Here is a 12118-nt window from a genome sequence, read left to right as displayed (position 1 = left end):
AACAAGTCCCAAGAAACTCCTCACCTCTGTAGCATTCTCTGGTTCCCGAGCTTCTGCCACCGCTCGCACTCTCTCTGCTGTTGGTCCGATGCCCTTTTCAGACAACAGGATTCCCATGAAAATCAATCGGTCCATGTTGAATTGGCACTTCTCTGAGTTTAGTGTCAGTCCACTTTCCATTAGTCTGGTCATGACAGCGTGCAGGCGTCTGTCGTGCGTTTCCTGGTCGTGTGCATGCACGATAATGTCGTCTGAGATGTTTTCAACACCCTCTATTCCAGCTAAGGCATTAGCTATCTCGTGCTGATATTGCTCACTAGCTGAAGATACACCGAATATCAGCCTCTTGTACCTGTATATTCTGTTATGTACTGCAAACGTTGTGATTGCTCGTGACTCAGGGGTCAGTCCTAGCTGGTGATAGCCCCATTTCAGGTCTAGCTTACTAAACACCGTCGAGCCGTTCATACCTTGGAGTATCTCGTCAACGGTGGGAATTGGATATCGTTCCCTCACTATTGCCTGGTTTGCTCGTCTTATGTCTAGGCATAACCTTACATCCTTATCCGCTTTTGGTACAATAACCACAGGATTTACCCATGGGGTGGGACCAGTTACAGGTTCGATAATGTCCATGCCCCTCAATTGTTTTATTTTGGCTTCTACTGCCCCCCTTAAGTTGAATGGTATACGCCTGAGTGGCTGGGCCACAGGCTTCACTTGTGGGTCGATATACAAACTGATCTGTTTTGTGTTCAGCCTTCCTACTCCCTGGAACACCTTTGGATACCGCTGTTCTAGTAGCTGTCTTACATCTACCACAGCTGAGACATCTGCGCCTATTTTTAAAACTCCCAGTTTCATGGCTGTCTTCCTTCCTAGCAACAGCTCTCCATGGCCTTTAACCACAATGAACTCCGCCTGCTCAGTTCTCTTACCTATTGTAATCCCACATGTGAATACACCTTTAACTGACAGTGGTCGGCTAGAAGCATAAGAGAATAACTTTCTCTCTGTCTTAGGGACATGTGACTGACAGTTAATGTGTTCTGTCTTTAATCCTTCCCATGTATTCTCATCTATCACATTATTAGTTGCACCCGAATCAATTAACATTCTCAGGTTTACTCCCCCCACACAAAAGGTAAGTCTCTCTGTCACGTTATTTCCAGTAACAGCCAATGCCAAGTCATTTTGTTCCTTTACATTGTTCACACTGTTTCTTTGTACCCTTTGTGTGGCATACTTTGGAGAAATGATCCTTTCCCTTGCACTTATGACACGTTTGTCCACGTGCTGGGCATTTCGGATCTCTGCCCATGTGGTCTGTGTGTCCACATCTGTAACATTTCCTTTCATTCCTATCGCCATTTCCTTTTGATTTCTCTGTCGAGCTTTTCGTATAATACCCTCTTCTGTGTAACACGACAAACAGTATCTGTCTCCGCCTTCTCTGTACATGGCTGACATCTGCTCCTCGACGTTTTCACATTGTGAGGCCAATTGCAACGTGCGGGCGAGCGTTAGACCATGCCCTTCCTCCAGCAATTTCCTCCGCACATAGGCTGATGTGCACCTACTTGTAGTGTATGTACCCGTCTACCTTTAAGAGAACTATTGTATGTAACCGTTCACCTTTAAGAGAACTATTTTAGGTGTGGCACTACTTTGTTTGGCTTCTGTATACGGTAATACCGACGGTGACCACACCAGCATATAAGCGTTGTGCCAGGAGTTATTGGGCAGGTTCGCCCTGATCTTCCAATAGTAAAGTCCTGTTTTAAGTTACTCTTGGAGTCTGTGTATTAATTAACTAAACAACCCACAGACTTTACAGTGGCGACGAGTCCGATCGTACCCTGCAGCAACAATTCTGCCGAAGCAGTTAAGGAGCGTCGAGAAGAGGCAACCGCCCTCGTCATTCTGCTGGGAGAAAACTCGAGTCTGCAGAGCTGGAAAGGAGGAAGAATTCAGAGACAAAGACTTCCATCAGCAACAGGCACTGACTGTCCCTTCTGCCACGGTGAGGAGTGAGCCGATCAGCACGAGAAGCAAGGCGGCCACGGGGACTGTGAGTAAGGGAAAAGTAAAAAGAATAACCGGAGGATAAGGGCGGTGCACTCGACCACGGTCGAAGGGGAAAGAAGCCGGACAGAAGTCGGGCCCAGAGGCGCTGAGACTGGGGCAGCGTGGAGCAAGGAAGCCGCGGTACAGACAGGCTGGGGACGCAACGGCGTCGTGAGACAGCTAGACCGCGACTGGCGAAAAAGGCCGGGCAGCGACCGAAGCCACGAAGCACTGCGACCGGGAGCGTAGGCGCGGGAAGATATAAAAACTCAGCCGCAGCCGGGGAGGGAAGCACCGGACTGCGAGACGGCTGGGAGAGGCGTTTGGGAGCCGAGCGAGCGGGAGAGGCAGAGCCGACCAAGGGAGACTGCGCGAGAGCCAGTCCAGCGGCTGAAACTGTTCTCTGTCAATGGGGTGTACCCAGCGCTGGTCGAGCCGAGAGAGCGGGAGAGAGACCGAGCCCGAGCAAGGGGAACTGAGCGAGAGCCAGCCCAGCGGCTGAACCTGTTCGCCGTCAACGGGGTGTACCCAGCGCCGGTTGCCTTGCCGAGAAAAGGGAAAGCACTGAAGCCGACGCGCAGGCTGTGAATCTGAAAGCCAGCGGCCGTCGCCTGTGGGGGAAAGTGTACCCCTCCCGCTAGGGAAGAAACGCGGGAAGCCGCCATTAGGCGGGGAAGAAGACAGAAGCGGGAAACCGCCATTGAAGTGGGCGGGGAGAGAAGATAAGCGCGGGAAACCGCCATTTTTGCGGGAAAACCGCCATCTTAAAAAAAAAAAAAAATAAGTTAAAGAAATAATTCGGGGTGTTATCAGAAAGAGAGGAAGATGCCTAAGCATGGTAACATCAACGATTTTAATGCCGAGGTAGAAGACTGGGCCACGTACGTGGAACGCATCGAGATCTATTGTGAGGCCAATAAAATAGAAGAAGATGACAAAGCTATAACCTTGCTAAACTCGATGGGCGCGAAGACATACGGGCTCTTGAAGCATCTACTATCACCAGCTAAACCGGCGGATCAGACTTTCGATGATATTGTGGCTGTTCTGAAGGATCACTTGAACCCTACACCGTTGATGTTGGCGGAACGATTCAAATTCTATGCGAGAACGCAACGGAAAGACGAAAGCAACGCAGAATACTTGGTCGAACTGCGTAGACTAGCGAAATACTGCCAGTTTGGAGGGAATCTGACAGAGGCATTGCGAGACAAGTTCGTGTGCGGGTTGGCAAAGGAAGGAACGCAAAAGCGACTACTCGAAGAGAACGACCTTACACTTGACAGGGCTGTCCTTATTGCAGCATCGCACGAAGCCGCAGCGAAGGGAACTGCGGAAATGCAGCTAAAGACAGCAGCACTAAGTGTGGATCAAATTACCTCGACAACAACAAAATGCTATCGTTGTGGGAAGACAACACACGACCAGAACCAATGCTGGTTTAAGAACCAGGAATGTAGGAAATGTGGCAAACTGGGTCACATAGCTAAGGTATGCCGGTCAGGGAAGAAGACCAACAACCAAAGGACCAACAACCAAAGGAAGCCATCACAGGGAAAGTACAACAAGGTACACAAGGTGGCTGAGAAGAGTTCAGACGAACAGAATTCAGACTCAGACCCAAACGGCCAGGAGCTGGGTAGTCTGAGAATTCACAATGTGAGTAAGGAAGCTGACCTACAAACTATCTGGGTCATGCTAAAAATAGCTGGAATCCAAGTGAAAATGGAGTTGGACACTGGATCAGCTCTATCAGTCATAAATCGAAGGGATTACCACCGGCTATTCTCACATATACGCTTAAGAGATACCAAGTTCGTATTGCAGACATACACGGGGCATAAAGTATACCCCATGGAAAAGATAAGAGTCAAAGTGAGAGATAGTGGTAAAGAACACCCAAGAGTGAACTTATACGTACTACATGAGGGAGGACCACCACTTCTAGGACGGGAGTGGATCAAGAAAATAGACATGGAATGGCACTATCTAAAACCCATAACGAGCGAGGACTCGGTGCAGACAATCAGCTCAGATTCTGAAACGGATGACGATAAGACCAACCCAAATATGAAAGACAAGGCTGAAATGGACTTGCCGACGAACGTTGGAAAAACGAAGGCATGCATAAAGGCTTATGCTCCAGAGAAGAACAAAGTTTCAGAACAGAACTCCACAGAACAACGACAACACAGTTTGACAGAAAATTCTGAGCCTGTTCAAGTTACGGACATATCCATGACGGAAGAACACCGAGCTCGGACTCAAACTTATTTCAAATTACGACAACAATTAGAACAATTGAGTTACCGTCTCGTACAAGAGATGAAAACAATGAAAAAGTTCTATGACACCGAATGGGAGAATCTGGAAAGACAACAGAAGCAGCTAGCTCAAGCAGAGAGCGACCATAGAGCCATCGTGACCAATTACCGATCACATCTCCCTTATGCTGTTCAGGAGTTAGAATATTTGCAGGAAGAAGCAAATGAAGAGGAATCTTCAGGAAGCCAGGATTTTATTCCAGTTCTTCTCTACGACTCCTTACAAGCAGAGTGTGAGAAGTTGAAAGAACAGTATGAACAGGCCCAGGCTACAATTCTGGAAGGGGTTAACTCGGCAACCTCCGAAAAGCTAGTTTCAGTGGAAGCATATGAGCAACTGAAGGTTGAACATGAGCAAGAAGTCCAAAGGCTGCAGGAAATTCTTGATGAGCTCAAGGCCAAGACAGACTCATCGGTAGAAGTTCCATCCATAGATGAGAAATTAGAGGTGAAAGCCATGGCAGAACATGAAAGACAAGATGTACAAGAACTCATAAAAATATTAAAGGAAACCCAAGACAAATATGGGGCGGCAATGACCGAGGTTCAACAACTTGAAGAACAGATTCAACTGGGAATCCGTTCAGTGGAAGAAAAGGGAACTGTAAGAAACACAGCGACTGTAAGAATGGCCTCTGAACATGAGCTAGAGAGCATCAAGGCACAACTTCTCCGAGCGCTGGAAGCCAAAGTACAAGAGGAAAAGAAGGTGAAAGCATTGGAGGAAAAGGTGGATGAAATGGAGAAGACTCTGACCCACAGTGTTCCCGTGGAAGAGTTAACGGTCAGCCAACTCCTTCATATGCTGAAGGACAAGACTCTACAATGGGAACAATCTGAACACGAGCTTCAATCTTCAAAGGGAAGGAGTTCGGAGCTCTCAAAAGTTATGGAAATAGCTGAGATTGCAACACAGATTTTACAGGGATGCCAAAAGTACGCTGAATCACGTCAATGTGAACAGCAGAATGTTGAAACAGCTGCTCCAGTAGAAGGATTGAATAGCCTGATCAATCAATCCCCGAGGGAAGGGGAAGTATTGAAGTCACAAACGAGGTCATTAGTGAAGGATTTGCAGGAAACCCAGGAAGAGCGGGATGAATATGAACGCATGAAGAAGTCTCTTCAGGAAAGATGTCTAGGGAGGGAACAACAGTCGGCTAACGTCCAGTTGGGTACGGAAGAAGTAGCAGGCCCTCTCGCTAGACTAGCTCAGGACGACACCGAATATTACCATGACCTGTTGAGTGACACGGAATATTACGATGACTTGGTCTGCCCAGCTTGTGATGAAAACTCCCAAAGTGCAGAAATCAGGATGAAGCACTTAAAGTCTAAGGAACATAGGGAGATGGTGGCGCTACAGCTGGCAGCGGATAAGGGAGCCCCGAGAGTCTCCAAGAAGCAGAAAAGAAAAAGACGAAGCAGAAGACGATAACCATCTAAATCATTATCACTTCTATCAGATCATGCACGTGGGCCCCACGAAGGGGGCCAAATCAGTTGGAAAGTAGGAAAAATTACCAAGGCAGTCCAGCTGTTTGTAAAAGTCAGCACTGCTGGTTCAGCAGGACGGAAGTTCAAGCTGTTAAGCCAAGGGAAAGACTATTGGATGAGTCACGCTAGAAATGTGAACCGGCTACACCACAGAGATGTTGTTCGGACCGAGTCAAGACCAGAGACTGAATCTGTGAACTGTTCCCGCAGAGACTGAATCTGTGAACTGTTTCCCGCAGAGACTATATCTGTGACTTGTTTTACATGAAGTTGATTATATGTTATGTTTAATGGGGAATAAGTATGTTGTAAGCTAAAAAGGGAGGATTGTAGTGTATGTACCCGTCTACCTTTAAGAGAGCTATTGTATGTAACCGTTCACCTTTAAGAGAACTATTTTAGGTGTGGCACTACTTTGTTTGGCTTCTGTATACGGTAATACCGACGGTGACCACACCAGTATATAAGTGTTGTGCCAGGAGTTATTGGGCAGATTCGCCCTGATCTTCAAATAGTAAAGTCCTGTTTTAAGTTACTCTTGGAGTCTGTGTATTAATTAACTAAACAACCCACAGACTTTACACTACTCAGGATAGCGTCTCTTATTTGATTATCCGCATCCCCCCCAAAAGCACAGTCTTTAGCAGCCTGCCGCAAGCGAGTAGCAAATTGTTGCACAGTCTCACCTGTCTTCTGGGACAACTTATGAAAAGTCTGTCTAGCAAATGCTGCGTTGACCTGGGGTACGAAGTAGTGATTCAAAGCACTAACCGCCGCCGTGTAGTCTGATGGCTCTCCTGTGTCCGGTAGAGTCGAAAAGATATCCTGGACATCTGGTCCTGCTAGGTGTGGAAGTAGAGCTCGCCTCCTCTGCTTTGTGGCAGCTGTAGAGGTATCTTCGATAATGAGTCCTTTGCCGTTGGCATAAAGCTCAAAAGACGTTAACCACCTCGTCCACCTTGGACCCAACGTGGCTGGCTCGGCGAAGCAAGCAAAATTTTGAATGCCGGTCTTCTCCATCCTAACTAACTAAAACTTGGGCAACTATCTTTTTGAAAAGATTCTGTCCGTTATCCTCGTCGCCAATGTTGTATCTATGCTTTAATACGTTCAATCAAGCATGTAGATACGTCGAATTAAATCAGAGTCAGGCAGACAGGCCTCTAACTGTGATCTTTACTTTATTGGTAAAATGACTGCTGCTTTCCCGGGTAATTCCCATAATGCAATGCACATTACATTACCGTATTAACTGGTGTTAAACTCGCAATCAATACACAACATCCACGTTCAAGGACTTTGGAGAGGAAAGGGAGGTTGGAGATGGGGTGGTAGTTTGGAAGGATGGAGGGGTTCAGGGGTTTTTTTTGAGTAGAGGGGTGATGACGGCAGTTTTGAGGGAGAGTGGGACAGTACCTGAGGGGAGAGAACCGTTAACAACGTCTGCTAACATGGGAGCCAGAGAAGGAAGTGTGGTGGGGAGAAAGATGCCTCGGGGTCAGCTGTGGGACTTGCCCGTTCAGGTTCATTGAAACTCAGCTGATTTAAAGATCAAATCTCACTGTGAAGCCAGACTCCAAACACTTCCAGCAACTGAGTATTTATTGGCGTACTAGTAATTGTGAATCAATGACTTTCATGGTCAGTATAGGCTCTTACAAAACACTATGGCCTAGAAATTCGGTAGGCCTAGCGCCGCATTTGAGGCGCTAGAGGGCCTAGCGCCGGAGTTATGGCCAGTTGAGAAATTCCCTGGGGCCCTAAAACGGCGTTGCACCGGTAGCGCTGCGCCGGCACCGATGACGTCATCGGTGTGCGCAGCGTCCCGGTTGCCGTGGTAACCCGGCCCCAGGCCGAAATTCAGTTGCGCCCGCCTCGCCCGTGGCAGGCGCAACTAAGACTCTGGCAACAGAGTCTTCCCCCAGTGTGCGCCGGCGCATAAAGGTGGAGCGGCGGCCGGCCGCGTTCCCGGCGGCCGCCTGCCCGCACCTCCCTTCCCGGACTCCTGCATTCCCCCCCCGCGGCCCTGATCAGTGTCTCATGTGAGCCCGGCACTTCCCCGAGGTGCCGGGCTCAGATGTCGGGTCAATCCGCCGGACAGTTGTCGGCTGCAGGCAGCTCCTCCTTAACAGGAGGAGGAGGCCTGCAGTTCCCCCGCCTGCCGCACCGCATCGGGTGCCGCAGCGGGGGATTAGCGCCGGGAAACCCAAGTTCACGCCCGTTTTGAGGCGCTAAAGGAGGGTTTTAGCGCCCGCCGCCGTCTGGGCCCGGCGCACCCGAATTTTCGTCGCGCGCTGCCGCATTACCGCTGGCGCAAACTTTCTGGCGCTACAGCCCTGGCAAGACCAGAACCCAATTTCTAGGCCTATAAATTTAACTTGGAGTGCCTAGAAAAGAGAAGGCTGAGGGGTGACCTGTCGGAGGTCTTTAAGCTTATGAAACACGTTCGATAGGGTAGACGTAGAGAAGATGTTTCCAATCGTGAAGGAAACCAAAATAGGGGCCATAAATACGAGATACTAATAAATCCAATAGGGAATTCAAGGAGGAACTTCTTTACCCAGGGGGTGGTTAAAATATGGAACTCGCTACCACAAGGAGTGGTTTAGGCGAATAGCATAGATGAATTTAAGGGGAAGCTAGATAAGTACGCGAGGGAGAAAGGAATAGAAGGACATACTGGTAGGGTGGGAGGAGGCTCCTGTGGAGCATTAACATGGTATGGACCAGTTGGGCTGAATGGCCTGTTTCTGTGCTGTGAATGCTATGTAATTCTATAACTTTTTTTGTTTTGAACCCCGGAGTGCTATTTCTCATTTTTTTCATTGGTTTGCTCTCCTCCTCCTGCCTCCCTCATCCTCACTCTTTAGAAACATAGAAGATAGGAGCAGGAGTAGGCCATTCGGCCCCTCGAGCCTGCTCCACCATTCAATGCGATCATGGCTGATCATCCAAATTCAGTACCCTGTCCCTGCTTTCTCCCCATATCCCTTGATCCCTTTAGCCTTAAGAAATCGCTGCAGAGTAAAAATTCCCACTGTAACGTTGCAATTTCCGTTCGCAAGACCCACGATGAAAGAACCAGCTCCGTGCGCCGGATGTCTGCCGAGCGATGCGGTGTTGCAGCCCTACTTTGCAGACTGCAGGAAAAAAGACATTGCAGTTAGGGTTGCCAACCCTCCTGGACTGTCCTGGAGCCTCCAGGAATTAAAGACACTGCTGCGAGCGACTCCGGGAGAAAAATCATTGGGGCATTGAAAAAAAGTTCCTGTTTTAATTTTCTTTTGGCGCTTTCATTTACTAATTATAAAAAGGTTGAAGATGGGTTAACGGCTGTTTGACTGGGGAGGCGGGAGGTCATGCGATGAAACCTGCAGGAATGCGTCCAACCACAGTTGGCGACCCTTGATGCAACCCACAGCAGTCAGATATCTGTTACATGCCAGAAACACGCGGCCTACACCGCTGTGGGACCCCAGTGTTCAGTAGGTCGTGCCATTCATAAAAACATAGAAGATAGGAGCGAGAGTAGGCCATTCGGCCCCTCGAGCCCGCTCCGCCATTCAGTGAGATCATGGCTGATCATCCAAATTCAGTACCCCGTCCCTGCCTTCTCCCCATATCCCTTGATCCCTTTAACCTCAAGAAATATATCCAACTCCTTCTTGAATATATTTAATGAATTGGCCTCAACTGCCTTCTGTGGTAGAGAATTCCACAGGTTCACCACTCTCTGGGTGAAGAAATTCCTCCTCATCTCCGTCCTAAATGGCTTACCCCTTATCCTTAGACTGTGACCCCTGGTTCTGGACTCCCCCGCCATCGGGAACATCCTTCCTGCATCCAGTCTGTCTAGTCCTATTAGAATTTTATAAGTTTCAATGAGATCCCTTCTCATTCTTCTAAACTCCAGCGAATATAAGCCCAATCGACCCAATCTCTCCTCATACATCATTCCTGCCATCTCGGGTATCAGTCTGGTGAATCTTCGCTGCAGTCTCTCTATGGCAAGAACACCCTTCCTCAGATAAGGCGACCAAAACTGCACACAATACTCAAGGTGTGGTCTCATCAAGGCCCTGTACAACTGCAGCAAGACTTCCTTGCTCCTGTACTCAAATCCTCTCGCTATGAAGGCCAGCATACCATTCAGTAGCACTCTCGCCTCTTGGCTCAGGAGGCTGAGAGTTCAAGCCCCACTCCAGCGCACAATCTAGGCTGGCGCTTCACTAAGGGGGGGTGCTGCTTTGTTAAAGGATTAGACGTTAAACCAAAGCCCCCATCTGTGCAGATGGATGTTATAGCTCTCGTGGCACTATTTGAAGAGCAGGTCAATATTTAATGCAGCCTTTTAGACAGTGAATACATTGGGTGAAGTGGCAGTTGTCATGTAGGCTAATATGGCATTCATTCTAAATCCGCAACGTCCCACAAACAGCAATTGCCTGAATGATTGATTGGTTAACCAAAGGGTTATGGTACTGGACTAGCAACGCAGGGGCTGAGAGACCAGATCCCATCGTGGAAAGTGGTAAAATATAACTCCACCAATCTGGTCATTTAAAGCACTAGAAAAACATCCATGAGAAGCTGTCGGATTGTCCTTTAAAGCACAGCTGGTTCACTAATGACACCCTCACCTGGACTGGCCTCCTTGTGGCTCTCAATGCCCTCTAATGTCAGCCCCTCGAGGTAACTAGGAATGGGCAATAAATGCAGCATTGCCTACAGCCTGAGAACATAAATAAAATGGGCAGCCACACCCACTAAGGAGCTAGATTGAGACTCCTTAGAACAGTGGTATTCATAACACAACCCATGGGCAATACGTAGTCTTCTCTTCCCTCTGTCCTTGGCCCTTCATCCAAAACTCGGCTGCCTGTGTCCTAACTCACACCAAGTCCCGTTCACCCAATATCTCCTTATGTGGCTCGGTGTCATGTTTTGCCTTCTAATACTCCTGTGAAGCACCTTGGGAGGTTTTACTACGTTGAAGGTACTATATAAATACTGCTTGTTGTTAGCGGATCTGTTCCGTATGAACATTTGAAATTGGCGGGCAGGAAAAGCCCAGCTGATCCACCAAGCCTATCTCTCACCATGATGGCCAGAGCATCATGACTACACACTTGGTTCGAACACCCCCCCCCCCCCCCAACCAACCATGTAATCTCCTGGGAGAGGCAGAAAAGTAGAGAAATAACCATGGGCCAACAAGGGAAATTCCTCTCCGACCCCCCACAGGCGGTGGAAACCAGTCCAGGAGATCACACGGGGACCAAGCGTTCTCTATAAAGACACTTGCCTTGTATATGATGCGATCTCTGCCCCAGACAGGAACCGGTCCAGCTCTCTCTCGAAGCCAACAACACATTCCAGAGGCTCACCGCTCTCTTGGGGGGGGGGGGGAGAAAGAGGAACTGCCTAACATCCAGTCTATTCCTACTCTTGCACAGTTTAAACAACAACTTCATGCGCGATCGTGGCCAGTCCAGCTGTTGGTGCCAGGCTGGAATCTCCTCTTCCGTTGCTGCTCTCCAGCAAAATAAAGTAAGGGATTGCAAGGTGGGCCAATGGGAACATCCAGGTTCTATGCAAACTCTCGGGCCTCCTTTGTCCAATATTCTAGATCCAAACCATCTGGAAGTAGTTCCTGATCTCGCTCCACGCAGGAGGCAGCACTTTTTCCACACCAAGGTAAATCTGGAACTCGCTCCCCCCAATTTTCAAGACCGAGATCGATAGATTTTTGTCAGGTTAAGAATATCAAGGGATATGAAACAAAGAATGTTAAATGGGGTTAGGGTACAACAGGTCAGCCGTGATCTAATTGAATGGTGGAAAAGGCTCGAGAGGTTGAATGGCCTCCTCCTGTTCCTATGTTTCTAACTCTGTTCGATTGCAGTCTGTATCAATGCAGGGTATCTCATTCTATTATTCAGATTTTGTGCTGACTTGGTTTAAACACAGGAAACTCTTTTTTTATCCGGCACCGACGGGACCGGCGTGGTGCCGGTTTATCAAAAAGTCCGGATTACAGAGAGGTATAGTAAAAGGTACGAGAGCCCCGTACACAGCAACAAATCCAGGCTTCCCTGTTGCTTAGCAACAGGTGCAGGAACCCCAGCCACACGATCCAGGTGTCCCTGTTGCTTAGCAACAGGTGCAGGAACCCCGGTTACACAGCCACAGATCCAGGAACGGCCACTAATATGAAGTAAAACTTACCT

General features: G+C 48.6%; 1 protein-coding gene across 1 annotated transcript in view; it reads left to right on the top strand.

Moving 5' to 3' along the window:
- The window catches only part of ggt6 (gamma-glutamyltransferase 6), a 120387-nt gene that overhangs the window by 104044 nt on the left and 4225 nt on the right, over window positions 1-12118 (top strand).

The sequence above is a fragment of the Somniosus microcephalus genome, chromosome 1 (assembly GCF_052327205.1).
Source record: "Somniosus microcephalus isolate GS21.2 chromosome 1, FLI_Smic_1.0, whole genome shotgun sequence".
NCBI lineage: Eukaryota > Metazoa > Chordata > Chondrichthyes > Squaliformes > Somniosidae > Somniosus > Somniosus microcephalus.
The sequence above is the reverse complement of the archived record's forward strand: the minus strand, read 5'-3'. Positions and strand labels throughout refer to the sequence as shown.